Source organism: Acipenser ruthenus, chromosome 25, assembly GCF_902713425.1.
Source record: "Acipenser ruthenus chromosome 25, fAciRut3.2 maternal haplotype, whole genome shotgun sequence".
In the NCBI taxonomy this organism is placed as follows: domain Eukaryota; kingdom Metazoa; phylum Chordata; class Actinopteri; order Acipenseriformes; family Acipenseridae; genus Acipenser; species Acipenser ruthenus.
In genome coordinates, this window is record NC_081213.1 from 20,462,887 (window position 1) to 20,487,902 (window position 25,016).

At 36.9% G+C, this 25,016-nt stretch overlaps 1 protein-coding gene across 3 annotated transcripts in view; it reads left to right on the forward strand.

The window, feature by feature from the left end:
* Positions 1 to 1,232: 1,232 nt before the first annotated feature.
* LOC117413638 (metabotropic glutamate receptor 2-like) overlaps positions 1,233 to 25,016 on the forward strand; it is a 39,968-nt gene continuing 16,184 nt past the window's right edge. For 2 of the 3 annotated variants that reach the window (XR_009308864.1, XM_059000171.1), the window contains exon 1: positions 1,233 to 2,413. The gene's annotated coding sequence lies outside the window, so the exon portion shown is untranslated. Of the gene's footprint in view, positions 2,414 to 5,260; positions 5,356 to 25,016 lie in introns of those variants that run through there. The other variant, XM_034022867.3, reaches the window with a different exon arrangement.

Sequence of the window (25,016 nt, forward strand, 5' to 3'; positions counted from 1 at the left end):
CTGATCTGTTCTTGAGAGGAGCGATAACGCCCTCGGATTCATGACTTAAGAATCAAAGTTCACCACAACTGGAGCACTTTGGTTACCAATGGAGAGGAAAGTAACGTATGGTCACGTAAATTTTTATATTCCTGAAACAGGTTTAATTTAGTTCCTCTACTGTACTTTTTTTTTAAATAAAAAATACAATATCAGCACATGCACTATGTACAGTTGGTACAAAGCTGTGAAGGAAACGTTTGTCCGAGATCATTTCTGATCTTCAAAACGATTCACTTTTATTAGGTCAGCCCTAGTTTTTCCATTAATGGCGTGTACAATAGGCCAAATTGAATAATTAACCATAAAGCCTTGATTGCACTTCAGTTGAATATCTTTGATCCTGAATTAATAATGGTCTACTGCTTTAAAACAACGAACAGTTTTAGTTTTAGGGAGATGGGTAACATGTAATGAAGCATTCTTTAAATACATCTCAACGCTTCATTCTACAGTATAGGCGTTACCTGATAACCACACTTAATGCTAGTTAAGATACGCAGCTACATATATATATATATATATATATATATATATATATATATATATATATATATATATATATATATATATATATATACAACGCCATTTATAACAGGTATTATTGTATTAGTTGCAAATACAAAACGACCCCAATCCCCAGTAACAATTGCAGTATAATGGAAGTAAATGGGGATTAGCGCCTCATAATATTGTATGTACTTATTTCCATTCCACTTAATATGACTTGGGAGAGGCTTACATTTCAGATAGTTGCTGCACAATATTTGAATGTCATGAAGTACAGTAACAAAACATAGCATCAACCTACCGAACACTGCAATGTGTATGCCTTCCTAATGGAATTGGTAGTATCATACATGATATAAAGTGCATCTAAATAAAATTGTTCATTATTTTTTACTGGGTGCTGAGATCAGCACCTCGTCATTTCTTTCACAGTTTTTTTTCGTCAAAAATTATTCAAATATAAGCGGATGATTAGGACAAGTGAGATTGAAAAGGGGAAATGCAATTAACGCGTTATTCAGAAAGGCAGTTAACATGGTCTAGAATAATACATTTTTAAATTAGATTTTATGACTCAGTCTTTAAGGCAGTACAATGAGAAATCCTCTAGAAATAGCTGACTCCTCCCTCTATTATCGGTGGAAGCAGGTGGCAAGTCTGAAACGGGCTATAGGTTCCATCTCTATTCTGATCGGGGTGCAATTGCAGTCTCACCAAGAGGTAACCAACATCACACATCAGAACTACCAAGCCTGGACTTGCACACAAATCAAGAATAGCATCAGCCAACCGTCTCAGCAAACAGACAGCCTCTAAATATGCGTTTCTGCCAAGGCTTGACAGAGCTACTGACCCTTATCAGCACCATGGACACGGGCTTGCGTATATAAAGACAATAGTAGTAACTTACTGCGCGAATAAAAACACATCACCGTCAATACTATCTTTAAAACAGCAAGCCATCTCCAAACATTGCTGTGGTCGGATCTGGAAAAGAGAACTATTCAGCTACTGAAATGAAGGGATTTCAATTAATTAAAGCTAACTGACTAGGGCATACATATAAACAGGTCAGAATTGCAATGTACTAAAAACAAGAGCGGGTTTAGATCAATGAACATATCAAACATCTACAGAAGCGGGAACCTGAAGCAACATATCGGACTGGACACTTCACCAAAGAAAGCAGGATAGAGTAAACTGCTGCGTGTCTTTAACCACAATACTGCTGAGCTTTGGGTCGTTGTTAATTTAAACCGCTATTTCTCAAACTATTCAAAACTGAAAAGTCTTTAATTTGAGAGCAACGCATTAGCGTATAATCTATGTTTATAAAGACAAAAAAGTAAAAAAAAAACCCCAAAAACTGAGACATTCTTTTGTAAAAACGGTTAAAGGTCTTTCGTTTAATGCAATTGCTGTGTCAGTGCTGTGGACAGCTCTAAGTAGCAAGTAGATACCAGTCGGTGCTAGACTATGTAGATAGCTCCTGTGGTATCTACTCTCATTGTAGTCAATTATTGTAACGTTGCAGGTACGAGGAGTTCCAAATGATACCACACCATCTGTTTCAGCACATCAAGACACGGACAGCTCCTAGTGCAGTCTCAGCTGTTTCCATCCTAGAACTGTGGACAGCTACAAAACCAAGCTGTGTAATTAGGAACCGCGGCAATTTCCAAAGGGATCATTCCACTGACAGCCAAGACAGTCTCAACATAAAGACTCAGAAACAGTTCTTCTAGAAAAGCAAAACCAACAAAAGAAAGGAAGCGGACTTCTTGTACGTATCCAGAAGGACTGAAAAGGACAATTAGGAATAGCACGCTCTGTTGATGCATCAAGTTGATTCTACATTTAACAGGTAAGACACGCTTTTTTTTATCGGCGATACATTGTTGTATATTATACTAGTATTGTAATGTTTTCGAAATTGTGGCATATGCGCATTGCTACAATAATCTTCTTAAAGACTGATGCTTCGTTTCATATTTAATGTATGCCCTTTGTCGGGTTTATTAATGTAGACATACGTTAAAAATCAAATTCCTAATCCTATAGAAACCCTTATGTTAATCACATTCTCACTAGTAGTAGGCTTATGAGCTTATGTTGATCATACAGTATTACGGTCAACAGCTCATTTCTTTCACAGCTTTCTATAATTGTAGTCCACTAACTGTTTTTGTCTTTTGTATTACTATGTTGTGTTTTTTTATTATTATTATTAATATCGTTAAAACAATGTGTTTAACGAAATTGAAAAGAGGTACCCAGTGGTAATGCTGTCTCTTTTAGACGGAATTACCACAGGCAACAAAAAAAAGGTTTTGATTACAGTTTAATAAGCGGGGATTTATCATACTGTAGCCTACTTTTATCTTTCTTTCTTTGTTTCTTTTTTTCTTTTTAAATTATATACATCGTATTAATTTCAATTTCTTTGAAGGACTGAATATTGGAATTCATGTAATCTAATTGTGTTTCTGTCTTTGCAGCCTACTCGTGCTAAATGCTCTTATATTGAATCCATATTTTAAATGCTGTGTTATTAAGCATAATAATTGGTTTAATTTTCAAAGACTACCATTTTATCTAGAGCACCCCCTTCTCTACATATTATAGGTCTGTTTATAAAAAACGACTCCAGTTGAATTTGCTTCAGCTGGGGTTGTTTATTTAAGCATGGGTCGTTTAATTTTACAGCACGGTGTGATTGTACTCAAAACGCTTGCAGCCAGCTCTATTGCTGTATGAATATATGAAATAAAAAAATCTGTGTTATTTCTACTTTTGGACGGTTCACTTCTTGAAATTACTTTATTGAATAGTTTCTCATAGTATCACTGTTTTGTAACAGTGTAATAACAAAAGAAAACAACAACACTTAAAATTAGTTATCTGGGGTGAAATTTCAACCACCCACCCCAGGCGTTTACTGTATAAATAAAATATAAAAGCATGCCAAGTGTGTCTGATTATGGAGAAAAGTGCAGTATGTTCAAACCACATGGTAAGTAAATTCTTACTTTCTATTTAAGAGTAGCTAGTTACACGGTGAATGGTATTTCCTATGCACTCCTCTGCAGCACAATATGCCCCAGTCACAGTCTTTATGATAGTCATGTTAGTAAAGGTGGTCTTTATGATAGTCATGTTAGTAAAGGTGTGAAAAACAATCATACTGTACACTTTACATACAACATCAACACCCTCTTATCTTACATCTGTCATTAGCTTTGTTTTTAACAATGCAGCGGATTCATTGACATTATTCAAAAGGTTCAAAAACACAACTGGCTGACCAGAAGAAACTAGTTTGAGTGGTCATCTAGAATAGTCACACACGGTCCTTAAAACCTTAAGTGCGTCTAATTAGGGTTAAACTGTGGTTAGTTTTTTGTAGTGTTTTATAATTCACCATTTGTAGTAGATCTCCTAGGCGAAAGGAAGCAATACAGTAATACACCACTCACCTTATTAAGAGGCAATTTGAGGGAATTCATATTAATGGGCCATACATCATGTTTACCAATATTACTTTGAGAAATTGGGAAACATCTCAACTGCTTGTTATAAGTGGTGGTAGAAGTAGTAGAAGTAGTAGCATATTTGTTACATGCTGTAGTATGGTTTGATTAATATGCAGTCTTTAAAACTATCCTACAGACCTCAGAATTGAAATCTTACCTTAACTAGTCACTGTAATCTAAGAACAATTCAGCGTGAGATGTCTGATGAATAAAGCCTGTTGTATTAGAAAACAGTAGCTTGAAGTTTTATAAGTCTCGTAAAGCTGGATGTAATGGCACAGAGTCTGTTTCATTTCTCCACAAGGTTGAATGAAATATGGAGCTCCCAATATACTGCATCTTATCTGTGAGTGTTTTTAATTCTTACTGTTAATATTACCTCTTACTTCTCATTTTACTGTGACATGGAGTATATGACTGCTTCAAGTGTCTGTACTGTACATTGAATTATAAAGTAAGGAAACACACCATCATCAATGGCTAATGTGTAACAAGAAATGTCTCCCCTCTATGTGCGAAATAAATATTGAGCATGTTTTTCTTTCAACATGTTTACCCTTTTGTTTTTAATCCCATCTGGGTCCAGACAGACAGCTGCATCACATATTCTGAGGTAAGCCAGTCTGAAATAAATTTGGTATCTGGAGCACGAGAGATAGGAGATATTACCTCACATTGCATGAGTCCCATTGGCGAACAGGTCAAGTGATAGTAAACGGGGTGCAGATGTAGTGTGGAACTTCAGTGCGGAACTATCAAAAATGGTCAGAAATCAGAGTACTAAGTGTAAGTGAGAAATAGGTGTGTAAACCCCAAAAGGGGAGTGCATTTAGTGATACATCTTAATATTTCCATTCCAAAAATGTAAAAATTCAATTCAATTTTCCTTGTTTAAATTGATATGTTTTATCTACTGTGTTTAGAGGTAGCAAGCACATACAGTAATATCATATCCAATATATAATAAATGTATATAGTATACACAAAAAGATAATAATAATAATAATAATAATAATAATAATAATAATAATAATAATAATAATAATAGTTATCATTTTGTAGTTGATAATGCTTGGACACAACAGGGCAGAGTCTAGAAGATGTTGGAATGTGATTCCAATTGATTTGCATATCAGTTTTTTTTCAGTGATTGAGGAAGTGGAGCAGAGGGAAGCTCACAGCCCCCTTCTGTCCATCCAGCACAGAGCAGAGAGAGATTGTTAGCTCTTAAAGCTGCACGTTGCAGCTGTGTAAACTTGAGTAAGGAAGAAAAGTAAGTGTGTCCCGAATCAGAGACTATGCAAAAAATGCAAAACGGAAACATCTTTTACACAAAGTGTGAGAGGATTGTACTCATGAAATACTACTAAATATAAAAAGGGTTTTAACTTTGCTGCTTGTTCTGTGCACAGGATAAGATATACTGGAATTCTGACAAACCCTTAATGGTGATTGGCTGATTTCTCATATGTGATTTATAATAGTTGTATATAACACTGGCTATACACCTTTTACTGGTTTGAACTTATTTAGCAATATTTATCTATTTTTAATGTCTAAAGTGATGAGCATTCCTATGTAGACTCTCCACCCAAGTGAAACAGGCGTGTGGCAACCAATCCACATACAAACTTGACTGGTAGAATCTTTCAAATTTAAAATGCTCAGTGGATTTCACAAGAACTGTATGATGTGAACTATGCATGGCTTGTAATATAACATTGTTCTTAGTGTTGGGATAACAGAAAGGCTAATATAACAGTCTGTGGTCTAGTGCACTTTTCATGATCATTGGCCCTCGGTTTATGGAATTGGAAACAGTGCTTTAGAGCAGGGCTGTCAAATGTATAGCTCTTGAGTCATACATGCCTCATTGAGCTCCACAGTATGGCTTTCGATTTAAAGATGAAAGCTGGGCTCTGTAGTTTTTTTTTGTAGAAGCAAATGTTGAAACTTGTGATATGTTTAATGAGCACAAAAATACCAAAGAGGTGTGTAGTCCACTTAAAATAATTGTGCTTCCTTTGTATTTTTTTGGTTGGTTTCGAATGGCTTTTAAAACTCTCCGGTCATAGATAGCGGCTCTTTCAGTCAAAAAGGCTGGACAGCTCAGCTTTAGAGAATGTCAAGCTTCGAATGTGATTGAATACAACAAATATTTAAACTCCACAAGCATCCAGTCACGTGAGCCAATGGCAAAATTAAAATAAATATACATTTCGCATTCCTTAAATGTATGTCCAGAATGTTCTTTTAACCTAATTCAATTTCATGTAATTTAACTGATTTAGGTATTTGGTTCCTTCCCTAAAAGCTATAGGGCAAGGCCCCAGATATCCTGAACTGATTTGACATGAGATTTACGTTCACAATGGAACACAGTGAATACCACAGGAGATCTCTCGACTAGCAGACAAGCTCTCAGACATCCTAATGAGCCATCAGTCAAATAGTCAGGATTACCATACAGGTTTCTGAAAAAGCAGAAAGACAAGGTTAGGGACATTCATCAGGTTCATGCCACAGTTCATATGTTTGAAAGTGTTCGTGGCTATCTCTAATCAAGTTGAGAGTGTACTTTTTTGTTGCACTATTTGTATGACAGACACAGCCTGGAAAATACACTCTCAACTATCTAATGTCAGTGTTAGCATGAGTGAAAGTCTTTTCAATGTATATACAACATATAGTCTTTGTAAGTCGCCTTGGATAAAGCCGTCTACTAAATAAACAAATAATAATAATAATAATAACATATATGTACTGTATGTCACTGTCATACTGATTTAAATTTTTTTTTAAGTGAATACATGCTACAGGATAACAGATTTTACCATAACAAGTATGAATATGAAAGTCTTGCACTAGTTAACTTATTAAGATTTGAATAATTCAAGCCAGTGCTTGGAGAGAAAATGCTTAGAGTCTCCATTTAGAAGCTGTGAGTAAAAAGCCAAGTTCCTGCACAAAGCTTTTCAGTCCAAATGGAATCCACTTCACCTGTATCAGTGCAGGCCTGCTTGAAGTGATAACGCACAGATCACTGCACACAAGCTCTGTTAACATGAGTGAGTCAGCTGGAGAAGTGCCAAACCCAAGCTTACCAGATTGGAACAGTGTGAAGTACGTCTATACACAACACAGAACAGCCTTCCCAGAATGAAACCATGTAAACCACAGCCTTATCTGTGGAAAACACAGCCTGGAGAAAGTGTAACGAAATAGGCTTATATTCAGGGGTGTCACTGGGGGTTACATATCTGCCTCCCAAAATAACTCTTAAGTTGCTGTTTTCTATTATTTAGAATTTCACATAAAATAGTGATCACTGAGAAATTGTAGCTTAGCCTTATGTGAATAAGATATTGTACTGTAGTACAGATTTAAAAATATATATTTCAGATCCCTGAGTGGCTCACCGGGTAAATAAATGATCACTTGCTGTGCAGATTTAGTCATGCAATCACACGCGAACAGGTTTGCAGTCTGTCTGTGCCAAGTTGCTGATTTTGGCCGGGGATCCCACAGGGAGCATCACATTAGCAGAGGCGGCACCTCCACAGCGGGATACGAAGCCTCCCTACTAATATCATAAGGCATTTTCATTTTATGTACTTGTGTTTTGGGCTTACACATTCTTATCATTTATTGAATTAATCTCATTGCCATCATTTGGTGAGAAATTATTGTGATTCAGGGCTCTTAAAAAATCCCAGCCGCTGACAGAAGAAATAAGTTCATTGTTTTCAAATTGGGTGATTTAAGGCAAGATCGAAATATAGACTAGGGTCTTAGCAACTGTTTCCTTTAATGGCAGATTAATGTTTTATGAGTAGAAATATCAATGAACAGCAGCCCTTATTGCACAGGATGTAGTTAATTAGGAGGTACATTTTGGCTGTACAGTACTAGATATTGAAGAAGCAATTCACAAGCAAATAGTAAATCTGTAATGTAGAGCAGACTTTCAATCAAAATAAACGTATTGCTTTACATGGCTTTCAAGATGGCTTTATTGACCTGCAATTATTAATTGTGACAGCTTTACGCAGCATTTTAAAGAGCACTCTATGATGTTATCTATTGGTTGTCATGTTTTATTAAAGCAGGGTTGTCCAGAAATCAAAGCTGATTACAAAGGGTGGTGTAAAGTCCCTCGGTCACATTGCATAGCTGTTGTAGAAAAAAAAATGGTATCAAGCAATGAAACTTGGCAGATGAAGGCAACAAACAATGAGTCACTGCAAGCTAGGACTAAGGATCATAAAGGGGGTTGTATATTTGGGGAGCCTGGGTCCATGAAAAATCATACTGTTAGTTCATGGGAGAATGTTCATTTGCATGTAAATCATTATATTACGTGAAGACTGAGGTTACCAGTAATCAGTATAATAATTAGAATTAATAGTAGAACATGCTGAACTGGAAAATGCTGCCAATCTCACTGTTGGGTAGATTTTCTATGGAAGGTTCCCAGCCCAGAATAAAGAAAAGGAGACTCTCTCTCTAAACTAGGAGGGCTCTATTATTTAGCCTTCACACTAATAGCATACATCCAATCGAATAAATATGATTGCTGCTTGCTAAGCTGTACAAAAAAGAAACTGCAGGTCGCAAATAAAAACGAAAGCATAGAAACGGAGACTATGAGAGCCGTGCAGCATTTTTTTTTTTAAACAGATTCACCAGTGGTGTTCCCTTTAAAAGGAGCAGAGTATATCCAGGAAATAGGATCTTATGGAAGTGAATTTCATGCAAATTGGAAAAAGAGTCTGCTCTTTTTCCAAGTGGTTTCACTGCTTTTGAACTGGTGACGTTTTGCCTTCAGTATGAATAAAGACCCTGTTTCACATGTTTTTTTCTCCACCTCACATGCCTGGCACCCCCACTATAACCCCCACCACAATTGTATAACATCAAAGAATTACTACACTGCATGGGACTTAAAACAATATACATGTGATGTGAGTGTAGCTTACAGTAGTGTTACAGTTAACATGTACTGTAATATGTTTTCAACTACATCTCGCCAACAGGGGCTAGAATCCATAATAGCAGTCCATCACACAACACTGCAACACGTTACATTCTTCCCCTTTAACCTTGGTGATCGCTGCAGCCAATCCATGAGATCCGAGTTATGGCACCAATGTAACCGGGCACAAGCTGGCCACGAACCGGCCACTACATACAGCTCAAGCAAGCGTTTAACCACTATGCAGAAATGGCTGATTTGACGTAGTTGTGATTTTAGAACTTTTTTACCCACATATCATGATATTATGCTTTTAGGATGCTCTTGTTATTTCGGGGACTTCTTAAACTGCTAAATGATTCTGCTAAATGTATGTCTCTCATCTCAATTAGGGTGCTTGACAATTTCAACAACGGATAATTAGATTAGTTTCTTGTAGCCTGTTAGTTGTAAATGTATATCTTTATTGCACTGGTAATGTGGCTAATGATAAGAGTATTGGATCCAGTGGCAAGACTAATTCAAACTAGGATGTGCTAATTTGCTAATCAATACAAATTGGCTATTCTGGTTGATTATTGCATTGAATGGTCTAAAGGATATTGATTCATTTTAGTGGGATGTGCCACAGTGGAGCAAACAAAAGGCGCTGACATCTGCAAGCCAGGCATTTAAGGCTCAACACTGAATTAGCCCGGAGATCAATACCAGTATCAATATCAGAGTTTCATGGACTGTTATTCTTTCAGGATTCATACCATTTTTGTCCATTAAAGTCACTGACCTTTATCCACTTTGTATGAATACTCACAGAAAAGGTTTGTTGGTAGCAGTGTTACACTAATTACAGTGCCCATGTGTAATCATAGCTAACAGAAGTGGCACATGTAATAAAAAACAGTAAAATCTTTATGAACAGAAATTAAGAAGGGCTTGATTTGATTAATCAATACCCTGCTAAGATATGCCACAACTGACATTTTAAAGAACAGTACCAGGGAATCCGCATAAATTGCACCTGCCACTTATTTTAAGTCCAGGAAGATTCACCCACAGTTGTAAAATCTAGCTGTGGCTGATCCTGGCAAGGAATAGGTTGATCAAATCAAACCCTAAGCTTCTAATACAGTATTTGACAATATATAGGGTTAAGTGTTTTTTTCTCTCTTGTTCCCACTCAGTAAATATCTACCTGACAACATTCTAGTCTATAACAAACTGCTGATTACAGTCCTGTGCATTTCCTGTCACACAATGCAGTATCTAAAGCCTTCCTGTTAAAAAACATCTTTAAAATAATGTACTCTTATCTACAGTACAAAGAGGCTGACAACATGGCCCCCAGGAAGACACAATACAATGATTAGTCATTAAAGTCGTCAGATTCATATTTGAAGTGGCTTCTCCAGTCTTTGTGACAAAATTATAACCGTTAGGAATCTCCCGTTCCAATTAAGGGAAACACAACATCTTACAGGCATGACCAAGGTTATAATGAAGTTGGTAATTTGTGCTGTTGTGGAAAAATCATTTATCTCAGAGTAGAGCTTTGAAGAAAGTGTACAAAGATTGCATTGCCCTAATCTTGAGTTTGCACATTTTGTACCTTAATCATTACTTTCTACCATATATATACAGTACTGTGCAAAAGTTTTAGGCAGGTGTGAAAAAATGCTGTAAAGTAAGAATGCTTTCAAAAATAGACATGTTAATAGATTATATTTATCAATTAACTAAATGCAAAGTGAGTGAACAGAAGAAAAATCTAAATCAAATCCATATTTGGTGTGACCACCCTTTGCCTTCAAAACAGCATCAATTCTTCTAGGTACACTTGCACAAAGTCAGGGATTTTGTAGGCATATAGTCAGGTGTATGATTAAACAATTATACCAAACAGGTGCTAATGATCATCAATTCAATATGTAGGTTGAAACACAATCATTAACTGAAACAGAAACAGATGTGTAGGAGGAATAAAACTGGGTGAGGAACAGCCAAACTCAGCTAACAAGGTGAGGTTGCTGAAGACAGTTTACTGTCAAAAGTCATACACCATGGCAAGACTGAGCACAGCAACAAGACACAAGGTATTTATACTGCATCAGCAAGGTCTCTCCCAGGCAGAAATTTCAAGGCAGACAGGGGTTTCCAGATGTGCTGTCCAAGCTCTTTTGAAGAAGCACAAAGAAACGGACAACGTTGAGGACCGTAGATGCAGTGGTCGGCCAAGGAAACTTACTGCAGCAGATGAAAGACACATCATGCTTACTTCCCTTCACAATAGGAAGATGTCCAGCAGAGCCATCAGCTCAGAATTGGCAGAAACAGTGGACCCTGGTACACCCATCTACTGTCCGGAGAAGTCTGGTCAGAAGTGGCCTTCATGGAAGACTTGCGGCCAAAAAGCCATACCTCCGACGTGCAAACAAGGCCAAGCGACTCAACTATGCACAAAAACACAGGAACTGGGGTGCAGAAAAATGGCAGCAGGTGCTCTGGACTGATGAGTCAAAATTTGAAATATCTGGCTGTAGCAGAAGGCAGTTTGTTCGCCGAAAGGCTGGAGAGCGGTACACGAATGAGTGTCTGCAGGCAACAGTGAAGCATGGTGGAGGTTCCTTGCAAGTTTGGGGCTGCATTTCTGCAAATGGAGTTGGGGATTTGGTCAGAATTAATGGTCTCCTCAATGCTGAGAAGTACAGGCAGATACTTATCCATCATGCAATACCATCAGGGAGGCATCTGATTGGCCCCAAATTTATTCTGCAGCATGACAACGACCCCAAACATACAGCGAAAGTCATTAAGAACTATCTTCAGCGTAAAGAAGAACAAGGAGTCCTGGAAGTGATGGTATGGCCCCCACAGAGCCCTGATCTCAACATCATCGAGTCTGTCTGGGATTACATGAAGAGAGAGAAGCAACTGAGGCTGCCTAAATCCACAGAATAACTGTGGTTAGTTCTCCAAGATGTTTGGGCCAACCTACCTGCTGAGTTCCTTCAAAAACTGTGTGCAAGTGTACCTAGAAGAATTGATGCTGTTTTGAAGGCAAAGGGTGGTCACACCAAATATGGATTTGATGTAGATTTTTCTTCTGTTCACTCACTTTGCATTTTGTTAATTGATAAATATAAACTATTAACATGTCTATTTTTGAAAGCATTCTTACTTTACAGCATTTTTTCACACCTGCCTAAAACTTTTGCACAGTACTGTATATATATACATATATATATCAAAAAAGTACTGGTCCAGCCGTAAAGGCACAGAAAGGAAAAAGACGACAACTCCCAAAAATCCAGGTCCACAATCAAAGTTTCAACAAGACACAGTTTTTATTCTTACAAAAATTAGCTTACGCGTTTCAGCACTGGTACACACATCCTTATAATATATATGCAAGAGCTTGGATGAACTGAGCACTCTGATTTGAAGATCAAGATTTCAAGACCCTATTTGCTTCACTTGCCTTCTTCAAGAATGCTGTGTGAGGTGACCCAAACTGGTGCCGTATCTGGTGGCAAGCTGACAAGAATTGTAAGTACTATATATTGAGTCCTTGAAGTGCAGACCTCACAGATCCTGTAGGACAGCACTTTTACTGCGTATCTACAGCAATACATTATTTTGTTGTTTCTCTGGCTTTAATCTCAGATGAATTAGCATAAGGAGTGGAATATTCTCTCCAATGAAATAGCCACTTGCATTAACTAGGCACATACTCACATTAAGAAAAAAAAAAAACATAAACAAGTGGCTATATCACAGTTAAATTATACCTAGTACTTTTGAACATCTCATCAGTGTTTTCACTTAATTTCTACTGTATCTGCATAAAATGGACATGAAATTGTGGCTGACACATCATTATTAGAATAATATGTTGTAGAAAAGTCTGATTACCAAATAACATAAACATAGGTAATTATTGTGGCATTACATGTACATGGTAACTATTGAGAAATTACTGCAATTTGTATATAATGTATTTATGTAATGCTTTTAAAGTTCACACACTTTAAATGTTATATTCTATTTTATGTTCGCTCTTTGAAATGACATTTGAATTCACAATATGCTGTAATTTATGCATAATTCCTACTGCTACAAGGTATTGTGTTAATACAGAAAGCTAGCTTTATTACCTTTTACTTACATAGTAAAACCTGCAGTATTTTTCAATAGTTTCCAAGTTATGCAACATAATTACCGTAGTTACATTCAACAGTCTTAATATAATTAAAAGGCTGTACATGTTCAGTTCACTGACATCAGCTTTTCAAATCACATTTGTTACATAAAAAAAAGAACATGACTTGAAATTTTCTCTAAAGAAGACAGGGTGAAATTGGTCCTAGACCAAAATCAAACAAGAGCTTGTAAAAACTTTGTCTGCTATACAAAGTTTCTACAGAAAAAACACATGGGAAAATGTGGGAAATGCTCAAAGCCTTTGTGTCATTTGCACCATTTTTCCCCTGAAAAGAGAAAGACACCCAGTGAAGCTTACAAAGAAGAAGTAAATCACTTAAGAATACTTGAGCCCTTGAATTAAATTCCTGAGTTGTCTATTTCAGGTTTTGATGCATCAATGGTTGTTTTTCTTCTTTCAGACCGATAAGCGACATAAAAAGCCTTAAAAAAAAAGAGTAATAATACAATTTTACCAACATGGAACTAGCTACTCAGAATAAGAATTTTACTTCTGCTTACAACAACAAAGTTGTCTCTTACTAGTTTTATACTGTTCCATTTGATGTTTTCCTCTCAGAAAAATTATCTTTGCACTTGCTTCAGAATAGTGCCTTAAGTTTATAACAGTGAACATCACTAACATAAGAAATTCTCTCAGATAAGTTGATTAAGCTGTAAAAATTCAGAACATTTACACAGAAAATCGGACTTGACAACTTGTTTTATAGCATCATGGTCTAAAGTTAAAGAAAAACAAAGGACAAAACAATCCTGATGCTTTTTATGTCAGTTTTCAATGAGATAAAGCTCAGGTGCTTGTAAACAAGGGGATTGTTTGTATTTGCTGGCAGACTGTGCAGATATGGAGGATTTATGTCCATCTGTCTTTTTAAAATGGGTAGATGAATTTGTAAGAGTGTTCTGGACCTTTTACTAGGAAGCCCCTCATCAATGATAAGAAGAAACTGGTCCTCTTAACTGTTCTATGTTCTATTTCACATTTCTAATTACGTCGGTTGCCTATTGTAGCTTCAAATTGACAAAGAGATGAGATACATAGTGCAAGAGTGTTACAGTAGATTGTCTGAGTAGTTCACATTTCACAGGAAATCTAAACTGTTACACATAACAGATCAATGGTGTGTCTTTTTGAAGTTATATCACTTACAGGAACACTTACCACGACTGAAACAAAATCAAGCTATCTTACTGCAGATTGCATGTCTTTCTAACCTGCTGTTACAGGAACAGCTTTAGGCAAACGTTGATTAGACAATCTGCAGCATGTGGTGATCTTTTTCTGGAGGTTACATCATGAAATTGCCTGTGAAGAAATTCTGTTGGACTTTATTTCTTATGCAATATCATACAGATGATAGGGTGTGAACATATTTATTAACCTTAGGGGTAGTATTATTGACACTTAAGCATAAGTTTGGAACGTCATACTAAATAAACATTATAAACACAGCTCCTGTATGGGTTTACAGCACAGCATCCACAGTGGAGGCTCATACATGGATGCGTGGATGACACTGGGCACTGGCTTTCACTGCTCAGCCCCAGTTTGTCACATTGTGACAGGGTGGGGTGCTTTAGGAAGCATGGAGGGGAAAGTGCCAGTAACTTAGATGATCAGCCCTTCTTATACTCTACTGGTCAATACACTCAAAGCTCCAGTCATCTGCGTTGTCCATCAATCCATTACCCTGTCATGAGCCATCAAATCAAAAATTCAAGGTTAGCATTCATTCAACTGAATCGAAGCAGGGGGAATAAATATTTAATGACTGGTTAAAAGAATCATGGTTTTAAGTATAATTAGTAACCAAGGGATGAATATTTGCTTCCGTTGGTAAGGGTTTCTCACAAAAGGTGTGGAGGCACAGATTTTTCTCACACACCTTAAACATTATTGACTGGTTTCACAGACCCCAATGTGCAGTCATCTTTGATTACCTTTTTTGGAGTAACTTTAGGTAGTCCAAGAATCGAGGACTATTTGTGCTATTGTATTGGAATTCATAAGGTGCTTTGGCTTTTATCCCAAGAAAACATAATTGGAATAAAATGTAGGGAAATATGCCTTGGTACAACTCTCAGTATTAATACATCCTTCATGACTGATGTAACCTTATTAGAAAGAAGGAAGGGCTGGAACAGTGGGTGTGCTTATATTCACCGTTAACAGTTAACTGTATGTTTTCACTACTTTATGGCTGAGACAGGATGTGATGTATGTAAGATTGAAGAGAGAATTCTTGAGATTTTTTTTTCAATGCCTACTACGTAAAATCTGGAAAATGTTGCCATTCTTTGGTCTAATACCCAGGAGTAGCTGAACTGTTCAGCCTGGGGTAAGAGGGTAGTGAACACCAGGACCCCAGGATATGCTCCTGCTCTGTTCCCCTGAAGGCAAAGCTGGAATTCAGATAACTAAAGCTGGGCAGGGGGATGTCTGAGTCACTAGTATTGATCCTTGTCTATGTGCACGAATGATCAGAACCTCCGTAAGGACCAGATACAATAGTCTATTGATGGAAAAGCAAATTATTGCAAAAGAAGTCAATTGTCGTCAGGAGATTGCCAAAAGACAAGTACAATACAGTATAGAGGTTGAGTGCAAAAAGTATAAAAGGGGAGGGTTGTATAATCTTGAAAACAAAAGAAAAGCATTTGGAAATGAGGAGTACATCTGTACTCCAAATCTCAGCGCGCAGATGGAGATGACACCCACTTTGCCGCATTTGTTACAGCAATAATTCTGCTTGGGTAGACGGAGCTCGCCTGATTGCTTCAGACCTCTGTTAAATCGAAGACACGTCTGAAGAGGCAGGCAATGTATCATTTAAAACAACACACAACATCCTATTTAGAACAGATCTTCCTCTCCCCTCCTTTCTGTTTAGTGGGCAACACCTGTGCAGCCATGTGTAAAATACTGTGCTTGAAATTATAAGACTCCAAATAGAATAGCAGTAATTGCAAAGGAGCGAGAGGCATGACATTACATTGATATCAGTTCATTCGTATGGAACATGAGCTGTTCTTGGTAGACATTTGCTGTAAATTACATTTTAATTTAATTTTTTCATCTATCCAAAGATTCATCCATGAGAGAACTTTGACTTAGGAAGATCAACTAAATGCATAAGAAAACTACCAACAAGTCGATATTTTTCCCTGTTTTCCCCACTAATTTACATCTAAGCAAGTCTTTAGGGCACCACAGAGCTGTATAGTCTTCCAGTAATCAGTGTGAAATAGCTTGCTGGTGCATTATTTATTTTATACACATTTTTATAGAATACACAGTAAACCCCCCTTTTATTAGTGTACCATTCATTTTAACTCAGGTTGCCTTTTGCGTATTACATAGTTTTTTCCATTTCCCTTACTGTTTTATTATGTTTGCAATCATTATGAATAGTTCAGGGTTCTGTTGCATCTCTAATGAGTTATCATAATTTTCCTCTAAATATGTCTTTACCTGGCTTTGAGCTTGCTTGGAGCTGTTGTATCCAGTGTACAGGGACTGTACAGCTTTACTTATTCCAAGTTTGTAATGTATATAACCGTTCTAATAAACCGAAGGGATGGATCTTTAATTGATCCATTATAACACAGATATTGATGGATTATAGATCTTATAGAGAGTAAGTTTAGAGAAATTATGCTGTATATACAAATGGGGAATTTTACATGTGACTGTGCATTGGAATTTTTTGTTTGGGCTTTTAAATGTTAAGAAGCATTGCACATACTTTTTTCACAAGACGATTAAGGGTGAACAAAGAAAACTTAATTGAGAAGGGACGTTCTAAGGATGTCATTCACCAGTACTAGTAGGTGGATATTTCCCTGTCCACACATCTGTACCCTTAATTCAGAAGATTTGCTGACAGGATCAGATGCAGATTTGACCCTAGGCCTCAGCAAATTTGCCACATATGGCTTTCTGACAATGCAGCTCAAATCCTACTCCCGCGTAGAACACCTTTTTCCATTAGCATGCTGACTCTGATTCCCCCCAGAATATTTCTTCATAGGCAGTGCAATCTTATTAAGACAGCCATGTCTGTTCATTTCTAGAAGCTTTCAGTAATTCTTATGAACCCAGCTGTTTAATATGGAGCCTTTTTCCCCAGCTCAAACCCCCTTAAAGATCAACAATTTCCCAAGGCACTGGCTCTCATATGCCTTCCATCTTCCGATATTACCATATATGAATACCTTTTCCACCAGAGTGGCTTATTTCCTTAGAAATTTGATTGAAACTACTCAAACAGATTAACAGTTTTCACAGCCATAGCCAGATTCATTGCTTATCAAATGATTGCGTCAACAAATAAGTTGTCTGTAAAACATAGTAAAATACCTATTATTATTTGTTTTTTAATCGTATCCTTTTATTGTGTTACTATGCATGTGTGCATGGTGCAGTCTGATTGCTACTGATATAGTCTGTATGAAATACAATTATTTATCGATCTAAACCTTGTTCCATGTTGTTACATAGTCAAACAATAATTTTATACCAATTAAAATAAGAAGTGGAACTCATTCAAAGTAGTATGCTTTTTATATAATGAATATCTGCTTTCAGTTGTCAAGGGCCCGGGTTTTAAAACATGACTTCAACTTTACAAAGCTGGCTTTTCTTTTTCTTAATGAGATTCTAAGTTCATTTGGTAAATTATTCTCGAAGAGAGAGAGCAGCAAATGATTGTCATATTGTGTCTCAATCCTGTCTGATGGAACAAATGCATTGGATAACATCAGAACCTCATCAAGTTAGGCTTCAAAGTGTATGAAGGAAGCTTCTATGTTTGAACCTTCTTTTCTGACAGAATAAAACAGATTAGACTGCCGGTGCGGATTTTTGCAGATTGCAGAACACAGTATGTTGCCAGATACAGCAGAGAGCTAAAAGATTTTTCAAACCAGAATCCTGTGGTGAAAGGTATTTTTGTAGACAGGGTCAATTCACTAAAAGGTCTACATTTCTACAGCACCATCCCTTTTAAGTCGAGCTTTGTACAATTAGAATAAAAATGAATAAATAAAACACAGCTCAGGCACCCGGTCCTCATGCAAAATGCTCAATCACATGCAAAACAGAAGCAAGGTTCATATTTATGTAATCCAAGGATCTGAATAAATTATTAACCTCTTTTGGCTGATATGATTGTCTGGGAGATGATTGGCAGGGTGGTGGGTTGGTGATTTTTAATCTCTGAATCTGGGTTCTGCCAAACATCTCATCAAGTGTATGATATTGACACCCAGGTGCTCTCTTCATGCTTAAAGCCTGTAGACATTTCATCTTCCACAATGGATGGGTTCTACTGGTATCTGGAGGACAGGCTGCTGCAGGCAAAGGGCAGGAGGGCATCCTTACAGAACAGTTTGAACACATTCTCTGGGATACTATTACAGTACAGTGAAGAAAACCTACAGCACCATTAGAGGAACACAACTTTGCAAGCTATAGGCACACAATGGATTTGGAACAGATATTGCACATTTGTACTGATGTGATACTATGGCAAAGGTCCCATCCCCTCACATTGTGACTGTTTACTCCCCCTCTATTCACTCCTATATCCTGTCCCCCCATCCCTCTCCTCTCTCATGCAGTGTAGGGTTGGAAATACTGTAATTAGGCTTGGATTTCTTTACACGCTGTCTGGCTGATGCCCAAACTGAATTTAACACCAGCAATTACTGCAGAAAACCTTGCTAACAGCCCCCTGGGGAGAAATAATTCAGAATTCAACTGGTGCAAGAGCTGGACAATTCTCTTTTGTTATGTGTATTATGTAAATATGGATGTCTGTATGATATTGGTGCATAATGAGAGTCATGTTTCAGCCTAGTAACAACAGTATCAGCCATACCCGTTCAATTGGCTTTATACCCTTCTTTTGAAATTGGATTTCCAGAATCTCTTTGGTATTTCGCTATTGGTAGGATGTTCCAGATTATGTATTAAATACCTATGGGGGGTAACTATAAGTGATATATAAAACATAACTTAGAAGTATACAGCAACTACAGATTGGTTTGCATGATTTTATTAGTCGTGTCTAATCGGATTATTTATATGTAGACTGTAGAATATAATGTCTGATCTAATGGCTGAAAAATCAATTCCCCACAATCCTCTGATCCCTTGACCAAGTCAATGGTCTCTTTACACCCAGGAGCTCAAGGGCGGATGGTGTAAGGCTCCTGGCCAGTAGGGTCTGCTTTAGATCTGCAGATTTTGCTTCAATAACCCTCTGGAAAGCCAAAGCCAATGCAATGCTCCCTGTAGAATCCCTACAGAAAACTGGCAACATTGTCAGGAAGTGAACCTGCACTCCCCTGACTGTACGACTCATAATGCACACCACCGGGCCATGGCTTTACCATGTGGGGTTTCTTTTGGACAGAATAATTTCTTATGGATGTTTCTATGCATACATGTATGATAAAATTGTAATAAATAAAATGCAGAACATTCAGTCAGAGGTGACCATATGGGCTTTAAATATGAATTTGGTTGGACAATCCAGTTTTAAAATATCCTGGGTGAATTTACAGTTTCAAGGCTTTATAGATTTATAGGCACAAATACTCCTAGGGATCACACGATAGTTACAAAGTATGCATTATTAAAAATGAATACTGGAGCAAAGTAACTCACTCACTTCGAACATCAAAAAGGGATTTTAAGCTATTTACTCTTTAAAGTTTAAGATCAGTAAACTTAAACAAGGATCAATCTCATTACGACTCACCCAAAAAAAAAAAAAGCAAGCATTTTATAATTACCTAAAGGCATGGTGGCTCAAAATATTGACAAGTTGACAACAAGAAGGTGCATTGTGGGTAAATACAGTACTGCTAGTTGCTGTTTCTTCCTTAATTACGCTGAATAACATGTAAAAAGCAATCAAGACCATGAACGTAGGTAGAATTTAAGGAGGCATTTCTAATTTCAACATCAACAGACCTTCATTACAGCTATCATTCCTTACACCATTATGAGCGAAACTACCTTAAAACAAAAGTGTGTTGATATTTTGTTCTGCGAATGCAATTAACCACTAAAGGTTAGGAAACTCATTATAATTAAATGCTGGATTCATTCTTTAGCCTTCCAGGCTGTAATGTAGATACTGCTACTGGTATTCAGGTCAGTCACCAAAATATTAAACCAGCTTGGTATTCAATGAGGAAAAAAGCACTGATAGAATTATAAGATTGAAGTTGTTATTAGAGAGACTGATCCAGAGTTGGTCCAGCCAAAAATATATGTACATTCTCCCACCAATATCGAATGAAAAGAGAACACTTTATACAAACAGCACACAAAATTACAGCATTTGACTATGGAAATTACTGTACGAAGCTAGATATCGGGTGCATACATTTAACTAATTTGAAAAGAGGGTGTCTATCTATTAATCTGGTGTCAATATGTGAAAATATGGTTTATTGTCATAATTAAAGTGTAACCTATAGCACTGATTCGGGCATGGAGCCAGCAATGAACAGATGTATATGTCACAGCTCATGGGATTTTAGTGCACATGTATTGATGTTAGATCAGGTATTACTGATGCGTGCTGATATTGTTATAACATAACATCCATTATTAATTTAAATTTAAATTGATTTTCAATGGTAACGTCGCTTGCAAAACAAAATTAAACATTGTGGCTAAAATCTATGTTTCAGTTTACCTACTTTAATTTGAAATTTCACTCTGATTTTTAATATTTCTCTTAAAGCAAAATACCCTTTGTCATCGCTCAACAAAAATAATGACAATCTTGCAAGACCCACAGGTATTTAAGTGCTATGAATGTAAGAGCGCTGTCATGATAAGATCATAACACTTTTGAAAAAGGTGCTCAATCAAATCTGAGATGGCAGAGATCATGCAATGGAGTCAACAGACTAGATATTATAATTAGTCTCATTCTGCAAGAAAAATATCACCTCTGGTGGTGGCCTGCATGTAGTGCAAGCGTGGATACTGAGGGCCTCCTGGAGGTTACTGGAACATTCCATAAGGATTTGAACAAGTGGAATCAAATGCTCTGAGCAATTCAGCTGTAAAACAATTTCACCCATGGTGTAAGCAGCAATGTGACATTACACAACGCTTCTACTACCAGTGGCAAGACTCGGCAGAAACCTTTAGTGCTATTGGGAAACAGACTGTTCTTAAAACAGAGAATGCAGAAAATGCAACCAGTGATATTGGTGTGAATGCAACACATTTACTCCTGCAGACAAGCACCGTTTTCTGTAGAGCCACAGGGTAGATTAGTACACTTGTTTTTACATGTCTCCCTCCTATCTTGGCAGGTTTCCATGGAAACAAGGTTAGACATGTGCAAACTAATCAGTAATTTGTTCTTGTTTTGTTGTAAACAGTTTCAGATTTCACTAAACACTGTAGGAAACGACCACACTCTGTATTGAAAATGAATAAAAGTATAACCTAACCCCCAGAATTATTAGCAACAAAAAAAAGCACTGTATGACTAGGAGTAATGTAGCAAACCTCACTGATAAATAATTGACACCAGACTACATTTAACAAGCTGCATCCACACACACAGTTATCCACAAAGCTTGAAGCACTATCCATGTCCCTGGTTTACATGCTACAGGAGTACACTCTGCCAGCAAAGCAGCTGGATTTTTTTTGTATTGTTATTAATTTTGTAGCTCTTGGTGATGCAATTAGAAACAACTCATGCTGTGTTAGCGAGCCTACCTCACGCCTTACTGAGACATGTAACCTCCAGTGTTATTTACCCAATAAAAATGCCAGTACATTATATCAGTGTGCAATTAAGTTAATATTTAATTAACTAGCAGGGGAATTTTGCTAGGCAACAAATTGAAATATGGAGCACCTTTTCAGGTACTCAATGTCACTGTACAATATCATATGGCATGATGGACAGGAATTTGTTAATAAAGTGATGTGTTTTTGCTAAAGCTGCCAGCAAGGGCACTGAGGGGAAAAAGCATCAACATTGTTTTATGTGTGTGCGTGTGTGTGCGCGTGCGTGTGCGTGTGTGAGAGCGAATTTGTAAATGTATAAAAATGTATAAATAAATGTAACAGAAGTGCATAAATATTTATATTCTAAAATATGAAATTTACAAAAATCTGTCAATTGGATTGTCCCTTAGATCTTTCAGAAAGCTGCAGTTTAGCCTTCATTGCAGACACAATACAATACAATACAATACAATACAATACAATACAATACAATACAATACAGCACAAACTCCTCCTTCGAACAAAGGCGTTCTCCTTCCTTATATACAGATGGCCACTCCCCAATTAGCATCAATTACCTAATTGGGTAATAGCCACACCTGTGATTGCTGGCAGGGATAGATTTAACCCCATCCCTGCCAACCTTACATTCCCACACACACACACTATTTACAGCACGTCCTACAACCCAATACTATATAAAACCCGAATCTACTTTTTACAAGTCTGCTCCAGTAATTTTGAGCAAGACAGATCTGACAAATGACCCCTATTTAGTATGGTTATGTCACACGGCAGTTTACAAATATCTTCATGTGATTTATCATAATTTCCCAAGTTTTCTTTTCTTTTTTTACCATAAATTTGTTTGAATTACCTTGCTGTTTTGTCCCTTATCGTGTTTCCGCCATGTGTTTACCATTTTGTGGACTACATTTTTTATACTTGGATTAAAGAACAGTAAATCATTGAGGTCATAAGGACCTGTCGCTTTTACTTCCTAAACTCTTTTTAACACCTTTCAAATAGTGCCTTCCAGGTTGCTTGTAGTGGTTTTATATCCTAGTTCTATTACAGCTGTTTCAATCTATTCACCCAGTTGCATAGCAGAAAAATAAACAGCACTCCAGTGCACCATGCTGGGGTTCTCGTAGATAAAGCTCATCCAGGCAATACCTATTACAAGACTTGTACAACTGAATCTCTTTTAACGTATGATTAATAAAGAAGCAAATTCCTTTGACAAACAAATGACACCACAGTAGTGCAACACATGAATTACAATGTAATCACTCAGCACTGTACAGTAAACCATTAAATAATATATAATAATATACATCCTACATACTGTAATATTGTAACATAAATCACAAAAGCAAGGCTTTTACTCAGGAACTGCTATTAAACATAGAATTTTGCTGTATGTTCTATACAGGGGATGTCATCTGTACCCAGCATGACGTGATTTTGAGAAATCCTTACATTTTATTAGGGAATTTACTTATAGTGATTTTTCAATTCTGAAAAGAAAAATAACCTAATAATAATCCTACCTGTGCATAAGTTGGTTTTCTAAAAGATCTAAAACCATAGCATAGAGAATCAGGCACATTTTCAGCTTAAGCTTTTTACAGTTTCATCTGCCTTATTTTCTCTGATGTTGCGTTCCAGCAGACTGTCATTTTTTTACATAGTTTAATACTTTGAACATGAAATCCATAAAACGTGTCATATGACATCTTAAGAGCTACATTGCTCCACAGTGATTTACAGAAATTATAACATTAACACTTACACCATTATAACCACATAATCTAAAACATCATTCTAAATCATCAAGCCATCAAAGCATATTGAGTACACCAAGGCAAGGATTTAGAGCGGTGAACCAACAGTAACAAGAACTCTACATCTGCAGAGCATTCTCGCTGCCCTCTATAGGTTAAATATTTATGTCTCCTCTTCCCTGCTCTGCCATCTCAGTTCATGTTTGGAAGTCCTGGAATTCACCGTCATCCTGTCAATGCTGGACAGCTAGATGACCTGGTTTTCAGTGGCTGGTGTTGTGTGCCATATCCTATTCAGACTGCTGATCACTGGTTTTATACATATACAGGTTTATTTAAAAAAAAATCACAGTAATAGGGTTTATTAAAAAAAATGAACATGTTAGTGTATAGAATGATTTGACATTGTGCTATGCTGTTGATATTTCGTTCCTTCTTGATGGGCTTCTGGTAAATTACTGACTAGAGAGATCATGTTCTGGCTTTCATCTTTCCTTCAAAGTGAGAGGACAGTAGTATTTTGCCTGAAAAATCGTGTATTGTGTGGTGCATTGTGAGTTACTTTTAAACATTATTTTAATGCAGAATTCACCAGATGAACCCTGAAAGCTTATATGGTGGCCTTGGGAAGGCATTAGACTTTATAAAAGCTTACTGCATTAAATATTTGCCCTTATTGGTTCAAGAACTGCGATTAGAACCTGAATGTCTTGAAACGTCAGTTATTTTTGTGAAAAAAAGAACAAAAAAGAGAAGGAAATTGCAATAAAAGCAGAATAGTTCAACCTTGTCTGAAAAAAAAAAACACCTCGTAACTTAATCAGAGTTATGGGAAAAAAAATTAATAAAATGATTAGGATATGAGATCAGACAGCTGCTGACCTGCAATATAAACAGACCACCGACAAGCTCAATCGCAAAGGTTGAAGGCAGCATTCAGCCTGCCATCTGTGTTCCTTTATTAGAAAAAGCATTAGAACTCAGCTCCAGTGAGCAGCGACGCAGTGCCAGCCAGTTTATTGATGTTATTTGACTTGATTTGGGGAATGGCAGAGTAAAGCGTGTTTGGAGGAGTTGTGATATTGAAAATATAATCATAAGACATGTGGCAGAGCATCGTGAGTTCACAATAATACAGCAGTATACTCCCAACTCGACCGACACATGCAGTAATTGGC